General features: G+C 45.0%; 1 protein-coding gene across 1 annotated transcript in view; it reads right to left on the bottom strand.

The window, feature by feature from the left end:
• LOC144890912 (uncharacterized) overlaps positions 1–9,639 on the bottom strand; it is a 106,769-nt gene extending 97,130 nt beyond the window's left edge. The window contains exon 1 of the mRNA XM_078772816.1: positions 9,423–9,639. The gene's annotated coding sequence lies outside the window, so the exon portion shown is untranslated. The remainder of the gene's footprint in view (positions 1–9,422) is intronic.
• Between the last annotated feature and the right edge of the window lie 13,283 nt (positions 9,640–22,922).

The raw sequence follows: 22,922 nt of genomic DNA, 5'->3' as shown, positions 1-22,922 counted from the left end.
CCTCACCACACGTTGTTTCAGAGGGGTATGCATCTTTGACCATTTCAGTGTCTTTTGGGTCTTCATGGTGTTTTGGGTCGTCGGGGTCTTTTGGGTCTTCGGTGTTTTCAGGGGATTTTGAGTCTTAAGGGTATTTTGTTTCCTCTGGGTCGATAAGAGTCTTTGGGGATTTTGGTTATTTGGGGTATTTAAGGGTATTTTGGGTCTAAAGGGTCTTCAGGGGTCTTCAGGGTGTTTTGACTCTTCTGGGTATTTTGGTTATTTGGGGTATTTAAGGGTATTTTGGATCTAAAGGGTCTTTAAGGGTCTTTTTTTTTTTTTTTTTTTTTTTTTTTTTTTTTGTATACAATATCGAGGCTCGTGAAAGAGCGAACATTAATCACACAGAAAGACAAACCGACACATAAAACATATAACATAGGGAGCGGTAGACAAGATGGGGAGAGAGGGGGAAGGACACAAACACAACATTTGAGAGCAGGGACCGAGAGACATGGAGACATCGAGAGATCTGTGAGAGGGCGAGGGCTTTGGGGGGGGGGGGGGCGTGGGAAGGGGGCAGTGGGAGAGGTATAAAACATATGGACACTGCCAGGACTTCCAGGAAAGAAGTTGGAATTTCAAACAAGGTGGATCTGGGGTGAATTAGCGGGGGTAGAAAAGATCAAGGTTTTGGATGGGGGAAGATAAGAGATGGTGGTGAACAGCTGTTTTAAAGACCTGGAGGGAGGAGTGGGATTGAAGGGAGTGAGGGAGTTTGTTCCAGAGGCGGGAGAAAAGCGGAATGAAAGAGTGAAGGTGAGCGGAGAGCCGAGATTTCGGCAGTTTAACCATCAGAGGGTTGCTGGCAGATCTTGTGCGACCTGTAGGAATATTTGGGGGACAGAGCACAGAGAGAGCTGGGGGTGCAAGGCCGGAGAGGAGTCGGTAGAAGACAGAAAGACCACCTACCTGCCTGCGGTGAGTGAGTGAAAGGCCCTCAGAGATAGCTTCATCGCGGGAGATTCCAATAATTCTGAAAGCTTTGGTTTCAACAGCGTGAAGCCGAGCTAGTTGTGAGGCAGGAGCACCGGCCCATAGGGGAGAACAGTATTCCATTGAGCTGCGGATGAAAGCCTTGTATGTGGTGAGGAGCTCAGGTGTGCCGAGGAAGGACTTCGCACGACGGAGGATGCCCAGTCGGCGACTGGCTTTGGAGGCCAGCTTGGAAATGTGGTTTTCCCAAGAAAGATCATGGCAGATAGTGAGACCCAAAATCTTGAGCGACAGAACTTCTTGGAGAGGATTGTTGAGAAAGTAAATGGGAGGGTTGTCCAGTCGATCTTTTCGGAGAGACATAGTAAGAGTGTGAGATTTGTCAGGATTGAAAGACATGTTCCACTTGTTTGACCAGTCTGTGATTTTGTCCAGGTCTTCAGAGAGTGAGGAGGCAGCAGACTGCCGATCTGAGGGAAGAGGAATGGAGCGGCAGAGAGTGGAGTCATCAGCAAAGAGATAGAGAGGATTTTCGAGAGAGTCAGAGAGATCATTGATGAAGACCAGAAAAAGCACGGGGCCCAGAACACTGCCTTGGGGAACTCCAGCCTGAACAGGAAGAGGAGATGAGAGAAACCCATTCAGGGCCACACGTTGACGACGACTAGAGAGGAAGTCCGCCAGCCATGCATGGAGATTTCCATGGATACCAAAGGAGGAGAGTTTGGTGAGCAGAGCGGGGTGCCAGACCGTGTCGAAGGCACGTGATATGTCGAGGGAGACAGCTCTAATTTCCTGTTTGGCATTGAGGACCTCCATCCATTGTTGAGACAGCAGAAGCAGCATGTCCAGAGTAGAGTGACCTGGTCTGAAACCAAATTGATGATCAGAGATCAAGCCATTGGAGAAGAGGAAAGATTTCATATCAGAAGCAATGATGGATTCCATGACTTTGCTGATAATTGGGAGAAGGCTGATTGGTCTGTAGTTGCTAGGATCTGTTTTTGCACCTTTTTTGTGCAAAGCGGTGATGTTGGCTGATTTCCAAGCAGATGGCAGTTGACCTTGAGCAAAAGAGAGGGTGAAGAGAACAGCGAGAGGGTGAGATAGAGCAGCAGAGCAGGATTTTAGGACCCGTGGGCTGATGCCGTCGGGTCCAGTTGCAGAATCAGAGTCGAGGGTTGACAGAAACTTTTCCACCTTGTCAGGAGGAAAGGACACGGAGTCCAGGAGCAGCAGGGTACGACTGGGTATGGTGGGTACAGAGAGGGATGGGTTTGGGACACAAGATTTAGAGGCAAACACAGAGTTGAGGCATTCAGCTTTTTCACGTGCGGAGTCAGCTGTATAGCCGTTTGAGGTAAGGGAGGGGATGGAGGGGGAACAAACACCAGAAACGGATTTGACCAGACGCCACCAGGATTTGGAAGAGGGAGACAGATAAGAGAGTTCGGTCTTGAGAACGGAGAGATATTGTTTCCTGGCTCTCCTGAGGGTGGACACACACTTGTTTCGGGCTTTGTGAAAGGAAATGAGATTTCCTTCCGTTGGATTTGCTTTCCAGGAGACGAAGGCAAGTTGTTTCTGGGCAACAGCCTCACCACAAGATTCCGTGTACCATGGACGGGAGGAAGGGTATGACAACTGAAGACGAGATGGGATAAATCTGTGCATGAGAGAGAGCAATTTACTTTGGAAGAATTCCCAGGATGAGTTGATGTCAGAGGTGGTAGAGATGGGAGACCAGTCCAGATGATTGATGGCTGCTTGAAGACCGTGCCAGTTGGCCTGAGTGAAATGCCAGACTCGTCGACGCTGAGCAGGCTCCCTGAGGATGGTCAGAGAGATGTCCACTTTAACAAGGACATGATCAGATGATCCGATCGGAGCAGAAGAAGAGCAGCAGACATTTTCAGGGAAGTTAGTCATAACCAAGTCCAGAAGAGAAGATGTTCCGTTGACTGAGATCCGGGTCGGGAAATTGACAGATTGTGTCAGTCCCAGTGAGTCGCAGAAGTCCTTTGCTGAGGAGCCATGGCTGGTGAGAGAGGTACCCACACCCAGCCAACTGGCATGATGACAGTTGAAATCACCACATATGAGGAAGAGAGAGTTGGGATGAGTAGATAGAAGTTGGTCCATATCATCAGACAGCGAGATGTAGATGGAGTCATCACTGTTTGGTGGACGGTACAACACACATATGAACAAGAGGTGGGAGCGAAGGGGAAGCCGTAGCCAGAGGTATTCCTGGGGGTGAGGTGGAGAGAGTGCAGTGCAGGGCGAGTGAGGAAGAGAGTTTTTGATAAAGATAGCAACCCCGCCTCCAGGACGAGGCTCAGGTCTATCATACCGGAGGAGGGAGTAGCCCGGGAGAGATACTATGGAATCAGAGACATCATAAAGGAGGAAAGTTTCTGTTAAGCAGATCACGTCTGGTTTGACAGAAGCAACCTGTATGGAGAGATCAGTAAGTTTGAACGAAGGCCCCGGATGTTTGAGGTCCATACCGTTAATGAAGAGGAAGGGGGAGCATCAGATACAGAACAGGGGGGAGGAGGGGTAGGGTAAGATGTGGAAGAGGTGGAAGAGGTAGGGAGAGCTGTTGAAGGTGTGTCAGAGATTTCAGAATAGCTCGGAGAAAGGGAGGGATGGGGCGGACAAAAGGTTTGATGGTGATTGGGTGAGCCACAATGAGGTGTTATTTGAGGAGGGGGAAGAGCGAGGCAGAAGGTTGGGGGAGATGGAGGTGAGAGTTTGAAGGGGGAAGAAGCGGGGAGGACGCTTTGAGGAGGGGGAGTGAGCGGGGGGAAATTGAGAAGCAATGAGGGTGGGGAGATTTGAAGGGGAGGGGTGAGGGGGGAGTTTGGGAGGGAAGGGACAAGGGGAGGGATTTGAAAGGAATGGGATATGGGGGAGATTTGGAGGGGAGTGGTGAGGCAGGAGTCTAGGAGGGGAGGGGCGAGGGGGCGTCTTGGCGGGGAGGGGTGAGGGAGTAGTTTAGGAGGGAGGGGGCAAGGGGGGAGATTTGAAAGGGATGGGTGATGGGGAAGATTTGGAGGGGAGGGGTGATGGGTAAGATTTGGAGGGGAGGGGTTATGGGGAAGATTTGGAGGGGAGGGGTGAGATTGGATTTTTGAAAGTGTACGATTTATGGGAAACGAACATTTATTGCAAAATGAGTTTCTTGTGACCTTCGAGTTAAAAATACGTTTAAGGACGCTGGATGGAGGATGGAGTGCAGGAGAGTTTAGGGAATGTAGAACAAAGGCACTATAGGAGATGGATATTTTTTTTGGGATGAATTGATTTGGTGAGCAAGTCGAAAGCAGCCTTTTAAAGAAGAAGAAGAAAAAGGTGTTATAAAATATGACGGAATACATAACTTGAGGGGAAAGTGTAAACATTGAAGGTTAATGAGTGAAAACTATCTGGGGAAATGGGGGAGAAACACGTGGTCGAAGAACGAACGAACGAATAAGAATGAATAAACGAATGAGAACAGAGAAGGAAATGTTTTTTTTTTTTTTTTTTTTTTTTTTTTTTGAGTTGAGATTTACACAAGGAAGTAGGCTATGGGTGAAAAGCCTGGGAATACAGAGAACGAAAGTTATTGGATCACAAACGACGGACCACTGAGAGAAAAACAAAGCCTCAAGGTTGTACAGTGCACACTGTACAAGGCCTTGCTCGCGACACGGCAAACAGACGATCAATTTATGAAAGATAAACACCGAGAAACAACCAAAGTTGCACACAATAACTTCACACACCGAAAGATAAATACAGTTTCGACAAAATACAATTGTGAACAGACTTAACTTCGAAAAACGTGGAGACCGTGTGGAGCTTCGAAAATCCCTGCCGCCGTCTCCAAGTGTCTTCATGGTGTTTTGGGTCTTCAGGGCCATTTGGGTCTTCAGGGCCATTTGGGTCTTTGGTGTCTTCAGAGGCTTTTGGGTCTTAAGGGTATTTTGGGTCTTTTGTGTCTTTTGGGTCTTAAGGGTCCTCAATTCTTTTTTGTCTTGGTCTTTAAGGGTCTTTGGGTCTTTTGGGTCTAGAGGGTATTTTGGGTCTTCGGGGTATTTTTGGTATTCGGGGTCTTTTGGGTCTTCAGGCTATTTTGGTCTTCAGGGTCATTTGGGTCTTCAGGATGTTTTGGGTTTTCTGGGTGTTTTGGTCTTCGGGATGTTTTGGGTTTTCATGGTGTTTTAGGTCTTCATGGTGTTTTGGGTCTTCGGGGTGTTTTGGGTCTTCAGGGTGTTTTGGGTCTTCGGGGTGCTTTGGGTCTTCGGGGTGTTTTTGGTCTTTGTGGTGTGTTGGGGTCTTCGGGGTGTTTTGGGTCTTTGGGGGTCTTCAGGGTATTTTGGGTCTTCAGGGGTCTTGGTGGTCTGAAGGGTCTTGGGGGAATTAAAGGGTCGTCAAAGGTCTGAGGGGTCTCAGCAGTCTTAACACAAACAGAGGGTGGTAATTTTATTTGAAGAAGAAGAAGACGTTTTCGTCACATCTCAACATGGAAATATGGCGACATAACGATATACGTTTGTTCTCTTATAATAAGATTAATATTGTTTTGTAATAACATTGACAATATGAGCCTGGTGTTGGCTTAGCGGTTGGGGTGCAGGCTTGGGATCCTCGGATCCTGGGCTTGAATCTCGGTCGATCGCTGAATTAATGCTGTTACACTCGTGGGGTGGATTGTTTAATGATGGTACACTCATGGGGCTGGGCTTGCAATGACGAGAAGCTGTGATCGTTGGGGTGTACCTTATGTGAAATTCCGGGCTGGCTGTGAAACTAGATTTGCTCTTTTTTTTCTTTCTTCCCTTTCGACTTTATTTTTATTACTTTGTTAAAAGAAAAACAAAGATCTTCCTTATCGACCTTCTCCCTCCCACTGGAGCTCTACATAATTGAATAGAGAAAATAACCTTTGGAAAGAAAGAAAAAAGAGGAGATGGAGGAGGAAGAAGAGCGTGTCAAGTGGGTGGAAAAAGGATGAAAACGAATGTAGGACGCGTGGTCCAAGTTTTGACGAGAAACTCGGCCTGTGTGAGCTTTTTGAGGCTTTGATTAATATCTTTGAGGGCTGCCTGTTGGAGGCACAGTTGGTGCCGGAGAGATTGGGGTGGAGGAGGATTTTCTTGGTGCACGTGGGATCATGAGGAAAATGTGGGAGAGGAAGCAGAAGCTTTTGCTCCTCGTCAAGTTTCGTCTGAGCCGGCCGGAGGCAAAGTGTGGCTTCAGGGTCTTGCAGAAACTGCCCTGGGCAAGTCGTTCGTGGAGTTTGGGGACACCCACTGAGAAAGAGAAGAGAAGAGTGGAGTGGAGGCGCCACCCTCGGGACACGTGGTTGGGGCGAAGCAGCCAGGACGCCATCTGAAACAGGCCCGAATTCCCCTCCTCCCCTCCTTCCCTCCCCTCCCAGTTTTATTTTACCTTTTATTTTCTTTATATCCTGGCGAATATTTCTTTGTTATTTTGCTACCCTCTCCCTCCCCTTTGGGATTAGCTAGGGATATACCGGGTGGGTCGTCTAATTGTATTGTCTGTTTTGTCTTGGCGCCAGTCTATCCTTTAATTTCTTGAACTTTACCGCTGCATATCAGCGGGATTTCTTTTCCTTATGATTTATCTTTTCCTGGGTGTTGTACCGTGTTTTTTTCTTGATTCTGAGTAAAGGATTTGCATTTATTCCGCTGTTTTGAATTTGCATTGCATATCTTGATTGGCATAGTGTGTTGAATTTTTTTTTGGGGGGGGGGGGGGGGGGTGTAAAATTGCGTCAGCATTTGGAAGGTAACTTCGTTCGGTCACTTCTGACTGCTCATACGGCGCGACCTGCCTATGGGGAACGTATTGGTCTCCCGAGCACATCGATTAGGATCCCCGGAGCAATAGGCAGTACCCCGAGCCCTTCACGCAGGGGCCAGGTTGTAACAACGCCAGGGGGGTTGACTCAGCCTGTCATCCTTCTGAGGTTGGCAAATTGAGTACCAGTTCACTGGTAATTCTCTGTGTGTAGCAAGAGGCGACTAACAGGTTTGGCGGCAGGAAGGGCATCCGACCATAAAACATTGCTTCAAAAAGGGGACCAAGGTGCCCGAAAAAAGGCCAACCCCTGCTCTGCGGTGAAGAATGGCCTCCAAAGGCAGTTCAATAACATTAACAATATGCGATTATCATTAATTTTTTCATTAAAAGCGTCTTTGGAAAAATGCCACAGTAAATCTTCTTTGGAAATACACCACAATAAAGCTAATTTAACATTTATATACACCTCAACGTGCAACCCCATTGACGGCAATGGAGGGCAAACTCGCTCGGGGGGAGAAAACCCCCTTGGGGAAGGGGGGGGGCAAATGAAGGCGTTACAACCTTCATTGTGTAACCCTTCGTCATCCTGTCAAGTTTGGTTGAAATTGGATAGGTAACGACAGAATGTATTGGCGTCAAAAATTCATCAGACAGCATAAAGCAAATCTGTACAGATGTGCAACATTATCACTTCACATGTAAAGAAAGGTGTTGAAAATCTTTTAATTAGAGGTTCAATGGAATTGTAATCATTCTTGGGCACTAGTACAGATCCATACATACGGTTTTGATGGTGGAGAAGAATAGGAGTTGTGTTCATCAGGCGATGTCCTGATAGAGAAAATGCAAGACACCTTTGAGGCAAGTGTGTGTACGTCTACTTCATCCTATTAGCCCTCGACAAAGGAATGTTTGACTAACTATGGGGCAAGGAGAATTTCATCGCATAAGATTCCAATGAATTTGAGGGCCTTTTTCTCAGCAATATCAGGATGTGAAAGGTGTGAGGCAGGGGCATCACCCTGAAATGAATTACATACCTCAAGCTGTGGATGAAGGCTTTATACAGACTTGGCATTTAATATGGAATATTTTTTTTGTGGGGGTGAACTTACTTTTCAAGATGTCTTAGAACCAAAAGTTCATTGGAATTATGTTGAAATTATTCTCGATTTTGTTCATGTGACCTTTAAAAGAAACAAAAACCACATTTGACATTTCGAAACAAATAAATTGATCCTTGAAAGTGATGTAAACTGATATTGAACTCAATTCATGGACAGTACTGTTAAACTTCTGTACGTTTTCCAGAAGTATCTCTTTATTTTGCACATTAGCCAAAATTTTTTTTTAACAAAAACAAAAGTTAAATTACGACTGGGATTACGGACAGTAAAATTACAGTTCAGTACTTCGTGTAACCCCCACGAGCATTCAGGAGAGCACGTACACATTGAGGCATGCTGTTCACGAGATTTGCCAAGGTTTGGACAGGGATCGCTTGCCATGCAGTGACAATAGCCTGCTGCAATTCACGCACAGAGGTCGGCTGTTGGTCCAAGTGGTCGATTTGACGCGTTAATTCTGCCCACAAGTTCTCTATCGGATTCATATCCGGGGACATGGCAGGCCACTCCATATGCTCTACACCACAGCCAGCAAGAAAGTGTTGGATCATGCGAGCACGATGAGGCCGTGCATTGTCATCTTGGAAGACAAAGTTTCCTCGAAAGGCTGCACGAGCAAATGGAAGCAATGTTTCTTCCAGAATGACCCTGTACTTGAACTGGTTCAGGTTTCCATTCAGAACAACCAGGTCAGTTTTGCCCCCTGCATGAAAAGCAGCCCAAATGGTCACCCCACCACCTCCAGCTTGGACTCTTGGCACTATACAATCTTTGTTGTAGGCTTCATGCACTTGTCTGCGCACTCGGACGCGGCCATCTTGACGATAGACCAGAAATCTAGACTTGTCACTGAATATCACGTGATTCCAGTGTCCTGGCTGCCATTGACGGTGCTCTCTGGCCCACTGCAATCGGCGCTGGCTGTGTTGTCTGGTCAGGCATGGCTTTCTCAGGGGACGTCTGGCACGATAGCCTGCTTGAACCAGTCGTTGATTGACTAACCTTCTGGAGCCAGAAAACCTGAGCAACCCAATAAATTGGAACTTTGAAAGGAAGTCAAGATGTACAAGAGCAAAATAACAAGTGTCTGATGAGAACGAAAACAAGCAAGGATGAACCTCGAAGTGAGGATCATAATCGTTTTCATTCACATACTTTAAGAAACTGCAAAAAGATTCTCAGTGATTATAATCCAGGTTCGGCTGGTCCTTGTTCGGGTGTTTCAAGTTCTTCTTGAAGAACAATGCAGAATGGCCCATCAAAAGCATTGAGTGTGTTGAAGAACAATGCAGAATGGCCCATCAAAAGCATTGAGTGTGTTGAAGAACAATGACAAGTAAATAGCGAGATGGAACATACTGATCGGAACTGATACTTCTGAATTTATAAGAACATGAATTTGTCTGATAATGTGGATGAAATGAAATGAAATTGTACTTTTATATTCAGACTCGATGAAGGAGATTTTGTATTTTATCTGCAATAAGGAAATGTACTCACACGGAAGCAGAATGAAGAATGTCAGGACAAGACCTTTAGGAATGTTGGAGTTTGCCATGATGAGAATTTGTTAAAATCACCAGAGTTTCTGATCAATCGATCGTCTTTAACCTTCTGAAAGTATTTATTGGACTTCGAGCTTTTACTGATCCTGAAAAATGAACAACCAGCTCGTCTAGACTGGGAAGGGGAAGGGTGAAATATCTTTTTATGACACATCATGTTCCACAGGAAATGCATGTGAAGAGATGACATTGTGAAACAGGACACAGCTGGATGATTACACTTCCCTATTTTGAGAAATGTACAAACATGATCGACAAGATAAGAGCTTTGTGTACAAGGACAGACTGGAAATCATGATTTATTAAATGCTCTTTTCAGTTACTTTTGTATTTAAGTATCTCCAGAATAGTTTTGTCTCAATCTGTTGGGACAAACATCTTCATGCGAATGAAAAGATAATGGAATTCTGTTGCCTCATGTGGCATCTAATGCAGTACCGGTCTTTCATTGGTCTAAAAATCAGAACAATAAAAGGATTAAAAAGTTGTTGAGAGGATGAAGGAGTGACAGTTTCGACAAGACGACTGGTTATCTTTCATTAACGAATGGCCCTGAACCAAAGGCATAACTAATATACTTGTTTTGTTCTCTTGTCGTGTTTTTGTCTTTGCGCTTCACACACTCATACAACAATTGAACTTTTACATGGGTTTATATTGTTGTGGTTCTAAGAACCAGCCCCAAATGTAATTGGAACCACCATGCAGGTCCCTCGGGTAGTTATTTCCATATCACAAGTCCAGAGTGGTCCTTTGCCTTTGCATAGCGGGTTGATTGTGACAATGCGGTGGTAACGGTTATGGAGGTTTTTCCCCTTTTTCATAGTAGTAGTATTAGTAGTAGTAGTAGTAGTAGTAGTAGTAGTAGTAGTAGTAGTAGTAGTAGTAGTAGTAGTAGTAGTAGTAGTAGTACTAGTAGTAGTTGTCGTAGCTCCGTATCATAAGCTGTGGGGCAGGTGCCAGATAATTTACATATTCCACCAAAACCCGGTTTGAATCACGTGCCAGAACAAAACCTTATGTTCTTTCAGAGAGAAACAGCAAGTGTGTGGGATTTCCCGGAATGAAAAGATATATTCCAAGTGTTTGATCAGTTTTGTGATTTTGTCAAGGTCTGAACAGAGGGAAGAAGCTGCTGCCTGTCTACCTGCAGGATGGGGGATGTCTCGGCAGAGAGTGGAGTAATCAGCAAAGTGATGGAGTATTTCAAGGGAGTCAGACAGATCAGTGATGAAGATTAGGAATAGGATGGGGCCCAGAACGCTGCCTTGGTGCGTCCATCCATTATTGGGAGAATAGAAGCAGCATGTTCAAGGTAGAGCGACATTGACTGAATCCCAATTTGTGATCTAAGATGAGGCCGTTGGAGAAAAGTAAGGATTTTATATCAACTGTGATGATGGATTCCATGACCTTGCTGATGATTGGAAGTAAACTAAAAGGTCTGTAGTTGAGGGGATCGGTTGTTGCACATTTTGCAATGCACTGATGTTGGTTGGTTTCCAGGCAGATGGAATAATGACCTCGGGTAAATGATAGAATGAAAAGGGCAGAGAGAGGAAGGGCAAAAGCAGCAGAGCAAGTTTGTAGTTTCAGTTCACTCCAATTGCAGAATCAGTTGAGGGTTGTCAGAAAGTTATCCACATTTTCAGGTGCAAAAGAGACAGAGCTCAGGAGCAGTCTGTTGTGATTAGGTAGGGTGAGTACACAGGGCACGGGATTGGGAACACAAGATTTTGTGTTCTGACTTTCCTGAGAATGGACCCACTTATTATGGGTTTTATGGAATGATCCTCGGTTGTCTGCAGTCATGTTTGCCTTCTCGGAGGAGAATGCAAGCTGTTTCAAGCAACTGCCTCACCATAAGGTTCAGTGTACCAAGGGGGGGGGGGGGGGGGTGGGAGGGAGGGAAGGGGGGAAGATGGTAATGATAACGGAAGACAAGACGGGATTAATCTGTGCATAAGGGAGAGCAGGTTTCTGTCAAAGTATTCCCAGGCTGAGTTAATAGCAGTGGTGGTAAATGTAGGAGACCAGCCCTGAAGTACAATGTCTGGTTTCTGTCCTTGCCTGTTTGCCTGAGTGAACTGCCAGACTCGCCGGTGTCGAGGTTGTTCTCGAGACATGATGACCTTCGCAAACACATGCCCAAATAAACGAATTGGAGCAGAGCAAAAGCAAGAGATATTGCCGGGGAAGTGTTGGTCATAACCAAATCCAGAAGGGAGGATTTGCCATTGACAGAAATCTGGGTGGTAAATGTCACATCTTGAGTTAGGGTCTGAACAAGATTGCATAGCGGGTTGGCAGGGGAGAGGGCCTGGGGGGAGGCAGGATAGGTATAAAACGCAAGGACACCAAGGACTTCCAGAAAAGAAGTCGGCACCTCAATAAAGTGGATTTGGGGTGAAATTAGCAGGGGTAGAAAAGATCAAGGTTTTGGATTGGGGAATATAAGAGATGGTGGTGAACAGCCGTTTTCAAGACCTGGAGGGAGGAGTGGGATTGAAGAGAGTGAGGGAGTTTGTTCCAGAGGCGGGAGAAAAGAGGCATGAAGGAGTGAAGGTGAGCAGAGAGTCTTGATTTTGGCAGTTTAACCATAAGAGGGTTGCAGGCAGATCTTGTGTGACCTGCAGGAATATTTGGAGGACAGCCCAGAGAGAGCTGGGGGAGCAAGGCCGGAGAGGAGTCGGTCGAAGACGGAAAGACCACCAACCTGCCTGTGGTGAGTAAATGAAAGGCCGTCGGAGATAGCGTCATCGCGAGAGATTCCAATGATTCTGAATGCTTTGGTTTCAACAGCGTGAAGACGACCTAGGGGTGAGGCAGGAGCACCAGCCCAGAGGGGAGAGCAGTACACCATTGAGCTGCGGATGAAAGCTTTGTATGTGGTGAGGAGCTCAGGTGTGCCAAGGAAGGACTTTGCACGACGGAGGATGCCCACATGGCGAATGGCTTGGGAGGCCAGCTTGGAAATGTGGTTTTCCCAGGAAAAATCATGGCAGATAGTGAGACCCAAAAGCTTGAGTGACAGAACTTCTTCAAGAGGATTGTACAGAAAGTAGATGGGAGGGTTGTCCAGACGGTCTTTTCGGAGAGACAAAGTGAGAGTTTGAGATTTGTCAGGATTGAAAGACATGTTCCACTTTTCTTTTCTTTTTTGTATACTGAATCGAGGCTCGTGAAAGAGCTAACATTTATTTCACAAACAAATCAACCAGACAAACAAAATATACAAAAAGAGGGAGCGGCAGACAAGATGGGGAGAGAAGGGGAAGCACACAACCACAACATTTGAGAGCAGGGAGAAGTGTGGGAGGGAGAGGGCTTGGGGGCAGGAGGCGTGGGAAGGGGGGGGGGGTGGGAGAAGTATAAAACACAAGAGGACCGAAATTAGCGGGGGTAGAAAAGATCAAGGTTTTGGATGGGGGAGGATAAGAGATGGTGGTGAACAGCTGTTTTAAAGACCTGGAGGGTGGAGTGGGATTGAAGAGAGTGAGGGAGTTTGTTCCAGAGGCGGGAGAAAAGAGGAATGAAGGAGTGAAGGTGAGCAGAAGTCTTGATTTTGGCAGTTTAACCATAAGAGGGTTGCAGGCAGATCTTGTGCAACCTGTAGGAATATTTGGGGGACAGAGCCCAGAGAGGGCTGGGGGGGGGGGGGGGCAAGGCCAGAGAGGAGTCGGTAGAAGACGGAAAGACCACCAACCTGCCTGCGGTGAGTGAGTGAAAGGCCCTTGGAGTTAGCTTCATCGCGGGAGATTCCAATGATTCTGAACGCTTCCGTTTCAACAGCGTGAAGACGGGCTAGGTGTGAGGCAGGAGCACCAGACCAGAGGGGAGAGCAGTATTCCATAGAGCTGCGGAGGAAAGCCTTGTATGTGGTGAGGAGCTCAGGTGTGCCAAGGAAGGACTTTGCACGACGGAGGATGCCCAGTCGGCGACTGGCTTTGGAGGCCAGATTTGAAATGTGGTTTTCCCAGGAAAGATCATGGCAAATAGTGAGACCCAAAAGCTTGAGTGACAGAACCTCTTGGAGAGGATTATTCAGAAAGTGGATGGGAGGGTTTTCCAGTCGGTCTTTTCGGAGAGACATCGTAAGAGTGTGAGATTTATCAGGATTGAAAGACATGTTCCATTTGTTTGCCCAGTCTGTGATTTTGTCCAGGTCTGCAGAGAGTGAGGAGGCTGCAGACTGCCGATCTGGGGGATGAGAAATGGAGCGACAGAGAGTAGAGTCGTCAGCAAAGAGATAGAGAGGATTTTCAAGAGAGTCAGAGAGATCATTGATGAAGACCAGAAAAAGCACAGGGCCCAGAACACTACCTTGGGGAACTCCAGCCTGAACAGGTAGAGGAGATGAGAGAAACCCATTCAGGGCCACACGTTGACTACGACCAGAGAGGAAGTCCGCCAGCCATGCGTGGAGATTTCCATGGATACCAAAGGAGGAGTGTTTGGTGAGCAGAGCAGTGTGCCAGACCGTATCGAAGGCACGTGAAATGTCAAGGGAGACGGCTCTAATTTCCTGTTTGGCGTTGAGGACCTCCATCCATTGTTGAGAAAGCAGAAGCAGCATGTCCAGAGTAGAGTGACCAGGTCTGAAACCAAATTGATGATCAGAGATCAAGCCATTGGAGAAGAGGAAAGATTTCATATCTGAAGCAATGATGGATTCCATGACTTTGCTGATAATTGGAAGAAGGCTGTTTGTCTGTAGTTGCTGGGATATGTTTTTGCACCTTTTTTGTGCAAAGCGGTGATGTTGGCTGATTTCCAAGCAGATGGCAGATGACCTTGAGCAAAAGAGAGGGTGAAGAGAACAGAAAGAGGGAGTGAAAGAGCGGAAGCACATGATTTTAGGACCCGTGGGCTGATGCCGTCAGGACCAGTTGCAGAATCAGAGTCGAGGGTTGGCAGAAACTTTTCCACCAACTTGTTTGACAAGTTTGAGATATTGTGCAGGTCTGCAGAGAGTGAAGAGGCTGCTGCCTGCCGATCTGAGAGTTCAGACATTGAGATATCATTAACGAAGACTAGAAAAAGCACAGGGCCCAGAACACTGCCTTGAGGAACTCCAGCCTGAACAGGAAGGGAAGATGAGACAATTCCATTCAGGGCCACATGTTGACTGCGACCAGAGAGGAAGTCTGCAAGCCATGTGTGGAGGTTTCCATGGATACAAAAGGAGGAGAGTTTGGTGAGCAGGGTGGGGTGCCAGACCGTATCGAAGGCACGAGATACTGTCATGGCCAAAAATAGACACTCTTGCACTTTTTTCAAATAATGCACCATTTCTTCCAGGATATTGTTGAAAGTAAAAAATATGTTGGTATCCACAAATGTATTTCTTTGGTGTGCAGTGGAACAAAACAAAAAAAGCTGAATAAACTACTAAATATTAGCTTATTCCACACAGAAATCCTAAAATAGCCCGGGCAATATTATTGGCACATTTTAGAAGTTATTAGAAATAATTAGATTTCAAGCAGGTGATTCTCTTTTACTTTGGAATTGAACTCACCTTTGGTGAGTTGCATGTGCCTTCAATATAAAAATCACTCATTCAACCAGTTTGAATGGAGAAAAGGAGTCATTCTGCTGTTTTGTGGAACTGTGTGCACCGCAATGAGCATGGAAAAAAGAAAGAAAACCAGAGAACTGTCTGAGATCAAACACAAGATTGTAGCCAAGCATGAACAATCTCAAGGCTACAAGTCCATCTCCAGAGACCTTGGTGTTCCTGTGCCCACGGTACGCAATGTTATCAGGAAGTTTAAGGCACATGGCACTGTAGCCAACCTCCCTGGACGTGGCCGCAAGAGAAAACTTAATCGAAGATTGCAGCGAAGGATTGTTTGAATGGTGGAGAAAGCACCTTGATCAACTGCCAAACAGATTCAAGCTGACCTTCAGACACAAGGTACGACAGTTTCAACTCACACCATCTGTCGCCAACTCAATGATAGCGAGTTCTATGGTAGGATACCGAGGAGGACCCCATTGCTGAGAGAGAGAGACATAAGAAAGCCAGGCTGGATATTGCCAAAACACACCTGAGCAGGCCAAAATCTTTCTTGGAAAATGTCCTATGGACAGATGAGACCAAATTAGAGCTTTTTGGTAAAGCACATCTTCTCTATGTTTACAGAAAACAAAATGAAGCCTTCAAATAAAAGAACACCTTTGCTACAGTCAAACATGGAGGAGGTTCAGTGATGTTTTTGGGTTGCTGTGCTGCCTCTGGCACTGGGTGCCTTGAATATGTGCATGGCATGATGAAATCAGTAGATTACCAAGGCATTTTAGAGCGCAATGTTCAACCAAGTTTCAGAAAGCTGGGTCTCCGTCGAAGGTCATGGGTCTTGCAGCAGGACAATGACCCCAACACACTTCAAAAAACACCCAGGAATGGTTCAACACAAAACACTGGACTGTTCTGAAGTGGCCAGCAATGAGTGCAGATCTAAATCCCATTGAACACCTGAGGGGAGATCTGAAAACAGCAGTTGGGAGAAGGCACCCTTTAAATCTGGGAGAACTGGAGCAGTTTGCACAAGAAGAGTGGGCCAAACTGCCAGTGGAGAGGTGTAGGAAGCTCATTCATGGCTATAAGAAGTGCTTGACTGCAGTTATTTTGTCCAAAGGCTGTGCTACCAAAATTAAGTCTTGGGTGTCAATTATTTCAATGCCATTTCTTTTTATTTTCTGATTTTAAAGGATATATTAAGTTCTGAATCAAAAACAAAGGTTCTGTAATATTAGCAGTGAAATAAAGAATTGTGGAGCCAAAATACTTTTGTCAATTTCAACTTATTTTTCGAGAAAATTGTGAGTTATTTGAAAAAAAAAAATGCAAGGGTGCGATTATTTTTGGCCACGACTGTATGTCAAGGGAGACTGCTCTGAAATTCTGTTTAGCATTGAGGACCTCCATTCATTGTTGAGACAGCAGAAGCAGCATGTCCAGAATAGAATGACCTGGTCTGAATCCAAATTGATGATACGAGATAAAGCCATTGGAGAAGAGGAAGGATTTGATGTCAGAAGCGATGATGGAAATCCATGACCTTGCTGATTATTGGGAGCTGGCTGATTTTTGTCTGTAGTTGCAAGGATCTGTTTTTGCACCTTTTTTGTGGAAAGCGGTAATGTTGGCTGATTTCCAAGCAGATGGCAGATGACCTTGAGCAAAAGAGATGGTGAAGAGAACAGAGAGAGGGTGAGACAGAGCGGCAGAGCAGGATTTTAGCACCCGTTGTCTGATGCCATCTGGTCTAGTTGCAGAATCAGAGTCGAGGTTTCACAGAAACTTCTCCACCTTGTCAGGAGAGAAGGACACAGAGTCCAGGAGCATTTGGGTTCGACTGGGTAAGGTGAGTATAGAGAGAGACGGGTTTGGGACACAAGATTTTGAGGCAAACACAGAGTTGAGGTATTTGGCTTTGTCACGTGCGGTGTCAGCTGTGTCGCCGTTTGAGGTAAGGGAGGGGATGAAAGGGGAACAAACATCAGAAACAGATTTGAGCAGATGCCACCAGGATTTGGAGGAGGGAGACAGGTTTGAGAGTTCAGTCTTGAGAGGAGAGAAGACTATTCGCACAGCATCCTGTCATTTTTAATGAATGTTGAGCTATCGTGTGCTCATGCATTGAACGATCGAAGGATAGAAAATGATGCCCATGACCTACGTGACCAGAAATTTCCAGGACATGCCATGTCGCTACTCCTAGTATATAATCGAGACTCTAGGGTAGCAGATAGGAGACGTCATTTTACGCTTTTTAAGACCCTATTGATACTTTACACCTTACTGATCCTTTAGACGCCAACTACTATTGGAATGTATCCTTTGGACCTTTAGATCCCATATATCCTTTCGACTTAGACCTCGTGAGACACTTTCGACCCTCTAGACCCATTAGATTGCTTGAACTCCTTTAAACCTGTCGCCTCTTTTGATTTTTAAAGACCCTTTTAGACCATGGGCCGAGCCCCAAAATTCCTACTTTCCTTAATCTGCAAGAGAGAAGTACTTCATTTGACCTTTAATGATCCTAGAGTATATTTATAAGTATGTCTATTAATGTTCCCATCTTCAAAACATACGTGTATTTGACAGAAATCTGAAGAATGGGACGCTAAAATTCCTCTTGCAGCCGACGATCTCAGGGAAGTGATGACGTCAGCTTAGTTCTTAATTGGCCAATCATAGTGCTTTTAACAGGGGCTCCACCAAAACAAGCCAATCACAGTCATCGTACAGTGGGTGTCGTTGTAACGCAATGTAACAAAGAGCGAGTAAATCTACGCGTAGTACGACGCGACATGGAGTGCTGCATGCATTTGGTGGACCAAGCTGCAGACAAACTTATTAGTTTTTCGGATGTTAGCTGTAGAAAATGTCGCGAATGTGTCCATCAGTGGAAGGACTTGAAGACCAGAGAAGGTGCCATTGCTACCAAGGCTATCCAAAGGTTCCATTTGGAGCTCGTGTTGGCGGAAGAACAACTCGATGTTGTCCCTGCTGGCCCTGACCACTCCGTCGGATATCATCGTGCATGTTATATGCGATTTACTGACAAAACAAAGATCGGGAGGGCCAAGAAAAGACAAGAACGAGAAAATCAAGCTAAAGAGTGTAAGTACTGTTTATTGAGAACGAGAATCCTATTTTGTTTACCTTTTTTAAATTAAATGATTCGGCCCTTTCATCTTCCCCCCAAGTGTACAATAATGGCGACTATTGTCTCACTTATCCCACGTATTACAATTTATGTTAGTTGATAATGATAGTTATGCGATTTGCGGTGATCTCATTTGAGATGTTCAACTTCAATGTCTTCAAGGTAACTGTCTGATTTGAGATGTTCAAACATGAAGAAAGACATTTTTCCCAAAGCAACGACCATCACAATGATTTTTTAATATAAAAAAATTCACAGAATTAAATCTTCTATCATTTGGTGAACTGCACAATTACCAGTTTGCTTGACCATTCAATTTTAGTTCTCAAGAAAACGATTAAGAAGTATGAATATCGCCGTTGCTACGGAAAGGAACGTCCTTAACAACGGGATTTACCTTTTCCTTTGTTTTTAACATTTCTACTTTAATGTGCAAATTTCAAACGTGGGAACATGTAATTTATGTTTAATACACACCTATTTAACATACCTAACACACTTGTAAGTACTTCTCAGGTGTAGATCACGGAACTCAAAAACTAAGCATAATTTTTGGGCTTGGCCCATGGTCTACTGGGATTGGCCCAGCGAACCGTCGCATCGCCTACATCTCGATTCTGCCGGGCCTATCAACGGCAGCATGATTCTAATCATCATGGACGCGCACACAAAATGGGTTGATGCCTATGTGACGCGTGGTACTACGTCAGCCATTGCCATCGAAAGACTCAGACGCTGTTTCGCCACTCATGGTCTGCCCAGGATAGCGGGGTGGCTTGGGGTCAATTTTCAAGATTACCGTTACCGGGCGGACAAAAGCGCCATTTTTGGTGTGAGGCTTCCTTAGGGTATATCAGTTGATTTTAGCCGAGGAGCCCTCTCGAAATATGTACGTAACCATGGTAACACAAACAAATCCAAGATGGCTGCCGTTCATGATAAAATACCAATTTTCTTGGGTTGTAGTTGTTAGAGGAAAGCCAAATTGTATCAAAATATTACTTAAATATCAGAACCATGTCCTCAACATGTTCGGTCACCCTCCTGAAATATTAAAGTCAAACATAAAAATCCAAAATGGCCGCCATTTATGCTGAAATAGCAATTTCCTTGGTTTTTAGCGGTCATACGATGGCTAAATTGTACCAAAGTATGATTATATTATACCAGAATATTTTTATTGAAGCCCTATTTTTAAAAAAGATACACAAATAACCTACCACATATGGACAACATGGTTGTTTATTTCCCGTAGGTCTAAAGATCAAAGAAATCAAACTACATAATATTGACTGCAACATCCAAACTAATTGAATTTAAAAGTCATCTAAACTATTTTTTCTCAAGATAGTGCGTTCTTGAGACAAGGGTTTGAACATGGAAATAATGTGAATGTTTTAATTATGCTTTTATCCTAACCTTAATGTGACCCTTGTGGGTATTCCTCAAGAGTTTGAGAAACAATGCCACTGGGTCCTTTCTAAAACCAGCAAAATATTCTCTACTATCCCATTTGACCAAGCTCATGAACAGGAGAACGCGAAAGTCAAAGGCTCTGGTGGTTGTATTGGACTCACAGGAAACCCTGTCGCATTTAGACGCTGGATGTTAACAGGTCCCGAGTTGGCCAGACTGCAAACACAGTTTGAGGAAGAATACTTTCCCAATGATGACCCAGATTTTCGGAACCATGAACAGGGCCTTGCATCACAAAAAACATTTCAGAAGGAAGTAAACAATCTTTCTGAAACCTTCAACAGAATGGGAAACCCCTTCCTTGATGATTTTGAAGAGCTAGTGACACTCGACAGTCGCAATTGCATGGATGAGTCTGTAGTATCCGCACTACGCACATTGGAAGACACAGCCATAAAGCAGTATCAGGAGTATGTCAAGAGTGTACTTGAAGATCGCAGCTGCTCTATACATGACCCAATCAAGAAGAACTCACTGGCTCTCTTCAAGAGACCTAAACCCAAGGCCCCGACAAAGCAGGGGAAGAAGATCAAAGTGCTCCAGAACAATGTGGCACTTTTTGGCCAGTTGTACATTGCCATGCAAAGTCGCGAGGGTGACCTGAAGGAATTATTTGCCCATGAGATACAACCCTTTCCACCTTCTCTCTCAGACTTTGGTAAGCTGCATTTACCAAACACAAAGTCCGATCTACTGAAATGTATTGAGCAGCCCGAGCAGCCTGAGCCACCTTCAACCTATGACTGCATTGTACTGGATGGTGCTGTCATTGTGCACTGTCTGCCGACTACTGCAGTCAGCACGTTCATTGAGTATGCAGACAAGGTGTTCATCCCCTACCTGGTGAAGCAGCTACAGAATGCCACAAGGTTGGATGTTGTGTGGGACACATACATTCCAGACAGTTTGAAGGAATCAACCCGGGAAAAGAGAGGAAAGGGTGTGCGCAGAAAAGTGTCCGGCCAAACCAAGCTTCCAGGCAATTGGATGGACTTCCTCCGTGATCCAAAAAACAAACAGGAGCTATTTGCCTTTCTGACGTCCAAGGTTGCCGAGTTTACCTTTCCATCAGGCAAATCCGTGTACATCACATCAGGTGAATCTGTAGTATCCACAGGCACCATCAACGCCATGCTGAACTGCAACCATGAGGAAGAAGATACGAGGGTCATAGTGCACATCGTGCATGCACTAGAGCAAGATATGAAGACTATTAAAGTGCGCACTGTTGACACAGACGTTGTAGTCATACTTATTGGTACATTTTATGATCTCATGGTCACTCAGCCATTGGTAGACATCTGGGTTGCCTTTGGAATGGGTAAGAATTACAGATTTTACAGTATCAATGCCATATGTGACAGACTTGGGGAAACAAGATCACAAGCTCTACCAGTATTTCATGCCCTTTCTGGATGTGATACCACATCAGCCTTCCAAGGTAAGGGCAAGAAGTCAGCCTGGCAGGCTTGGCAAGCCTATGAAGACATCACAGAAACATCTGTGTATCTGGCTCGTCACCCCTTTGAGCTTCTTTATACAGACGCTGATCACTTCCAGAAGATCGAGAGACTAATCATCATCTTGTATGATAGAACAAGTCCCTTGAGCTCCGTCAATGAAGCAAGACAGGAACTCTTCTGCCAGAAGAATCGATCAATGGACAGAATACCACCCACACAGGATGCTCTTCTTCAACATGCCCGGCGGGCATTGTACCAAGCCGGAATCTGGACAACCAGCACACAGACACAGCAAGTGGTTCTTTCTCCACAGACATTTGCATGGACCAAGGTGTCAGATGTATGGGTACCAGTTTGGATATCAATGCCAGAGGTTTCCAGAGCATGCAGAGAACTAATCAAATGTGGTTGCAAAGGAGACTGTACCACATGCAAATGTGGCAATGCCAATCTTGTCTGCTCAAAACGTTGTGTTTGCCCATGTATTAAATAGACAAGTAAATAAGAACATTGCAGATGTCTAGATTACTGAGAAAGTAAGGATTTGCACATTGCACACTGAACATTATAATATACTTTTGTTCAACAGAAATCCCCCATGCTCACTACTGAATGACCAAAGTACTTGTACACTCAATTTTTTAAAATTATTTTCTTTAAAAGTTGATGACTGAGGTCAATTATATCATGTAGTGGTTATAAGTTTCATGATTGTGTGGCTACAAATTCCCCTCATCCCAAGTGGGACTGGGAGGTTTTTTTTAGACCAGGAGTATTGTAAGAATCTCGGTGGGACCACGTCTGACACACCACGTCTGACACCACGTCCCGGAGACGGACTTGGACCCTTAAATATAAAGCTATATCAATATGCAGTACCAGAGACTTTTGGGGGCATCCTCATTTTTTCAAAAACAAATGACATACTTTGCTTACATGTACCTCCAAGTCGGCTTTTTTTTGTTTCAGTGTTTTGTTTTGATTAATGTGCAGCCTATATCAGGTGTACATATGTACTTAATAGTCTAGTCCAAGCTGGATCCGACCAGAAAGGATAACCATTAGGAGTGCAAAATATCGAGCCCAAGAATTGGGCGTGTCGCTTATTGGATGTCACGCCTACCATTACAATCAGTATCCACTATAAACCAATGAGAGGTTTAGATTAAGTCTTAATCTAAACCTCTCATTGGTTTATAGTGGATACTGATTGTAATGGTAGGCGTGACATCCAATAAGCGACACGCCCAATTCTTGGGCTCGATATTTTGCACTCCTAATGATAATGTTGTATTTCCAGGGTACAATGTTTACAGCTTATCATTCGCAATAATTGATGACCTGGAGTTATAAGCAATGTATTCAAGCCAAAAGCTTTCCCCCCCCCCCCCCCCCTAACATTGAGGGCGCCCTTCACATGAAATCACTGAATGTCCCTTTAAATTTACTGGTGATATTGTAATATCAAAATACACATTCAGTGTCCTAAAAATGTTTATTTTGATACCAATTTTTGCTATCCATGACTTATATAACCCGGGAAATGTGTTTTTAATTACTGGATGGCGGCCATTTTGGATTTTTTGGTTTTACACGAATACGCGTAAAAATTCGCGAGGGCTCCTCGGCTAATATTGATTAATAGGTCATTAGGAGTGTTCATGCCAAATTTGGTGATTTTGTCCACCGTGTAACGGTAATTTTGCTAAGCCACCCTACTAGGATGATCGTGAGTGATAACGGTTCGTGTTTTTCCAGTTCCGAGTTTGCCGAGTTCAAACGTCCAATCGGCATCAAACATAAGTTTGTCAG

This window comes from Myxine glutinosa, chromosome 1 (assembly GCF_964187855.1).
Source record: "Myxine glutinosa chromosome 1, kmMyxGlut1.1, whole genome shotgun sequence".
In the NCBI taxonomy this organism is placed as follows: Eukaryota; Metazoa; Chordata; class Myxini; order Myxiniformes; family Myxinidae; genus Myxine; species Myxine glutinosa.
This window is presented reverse-complemented; position numbering and strand designations above follow the sequence as displayed.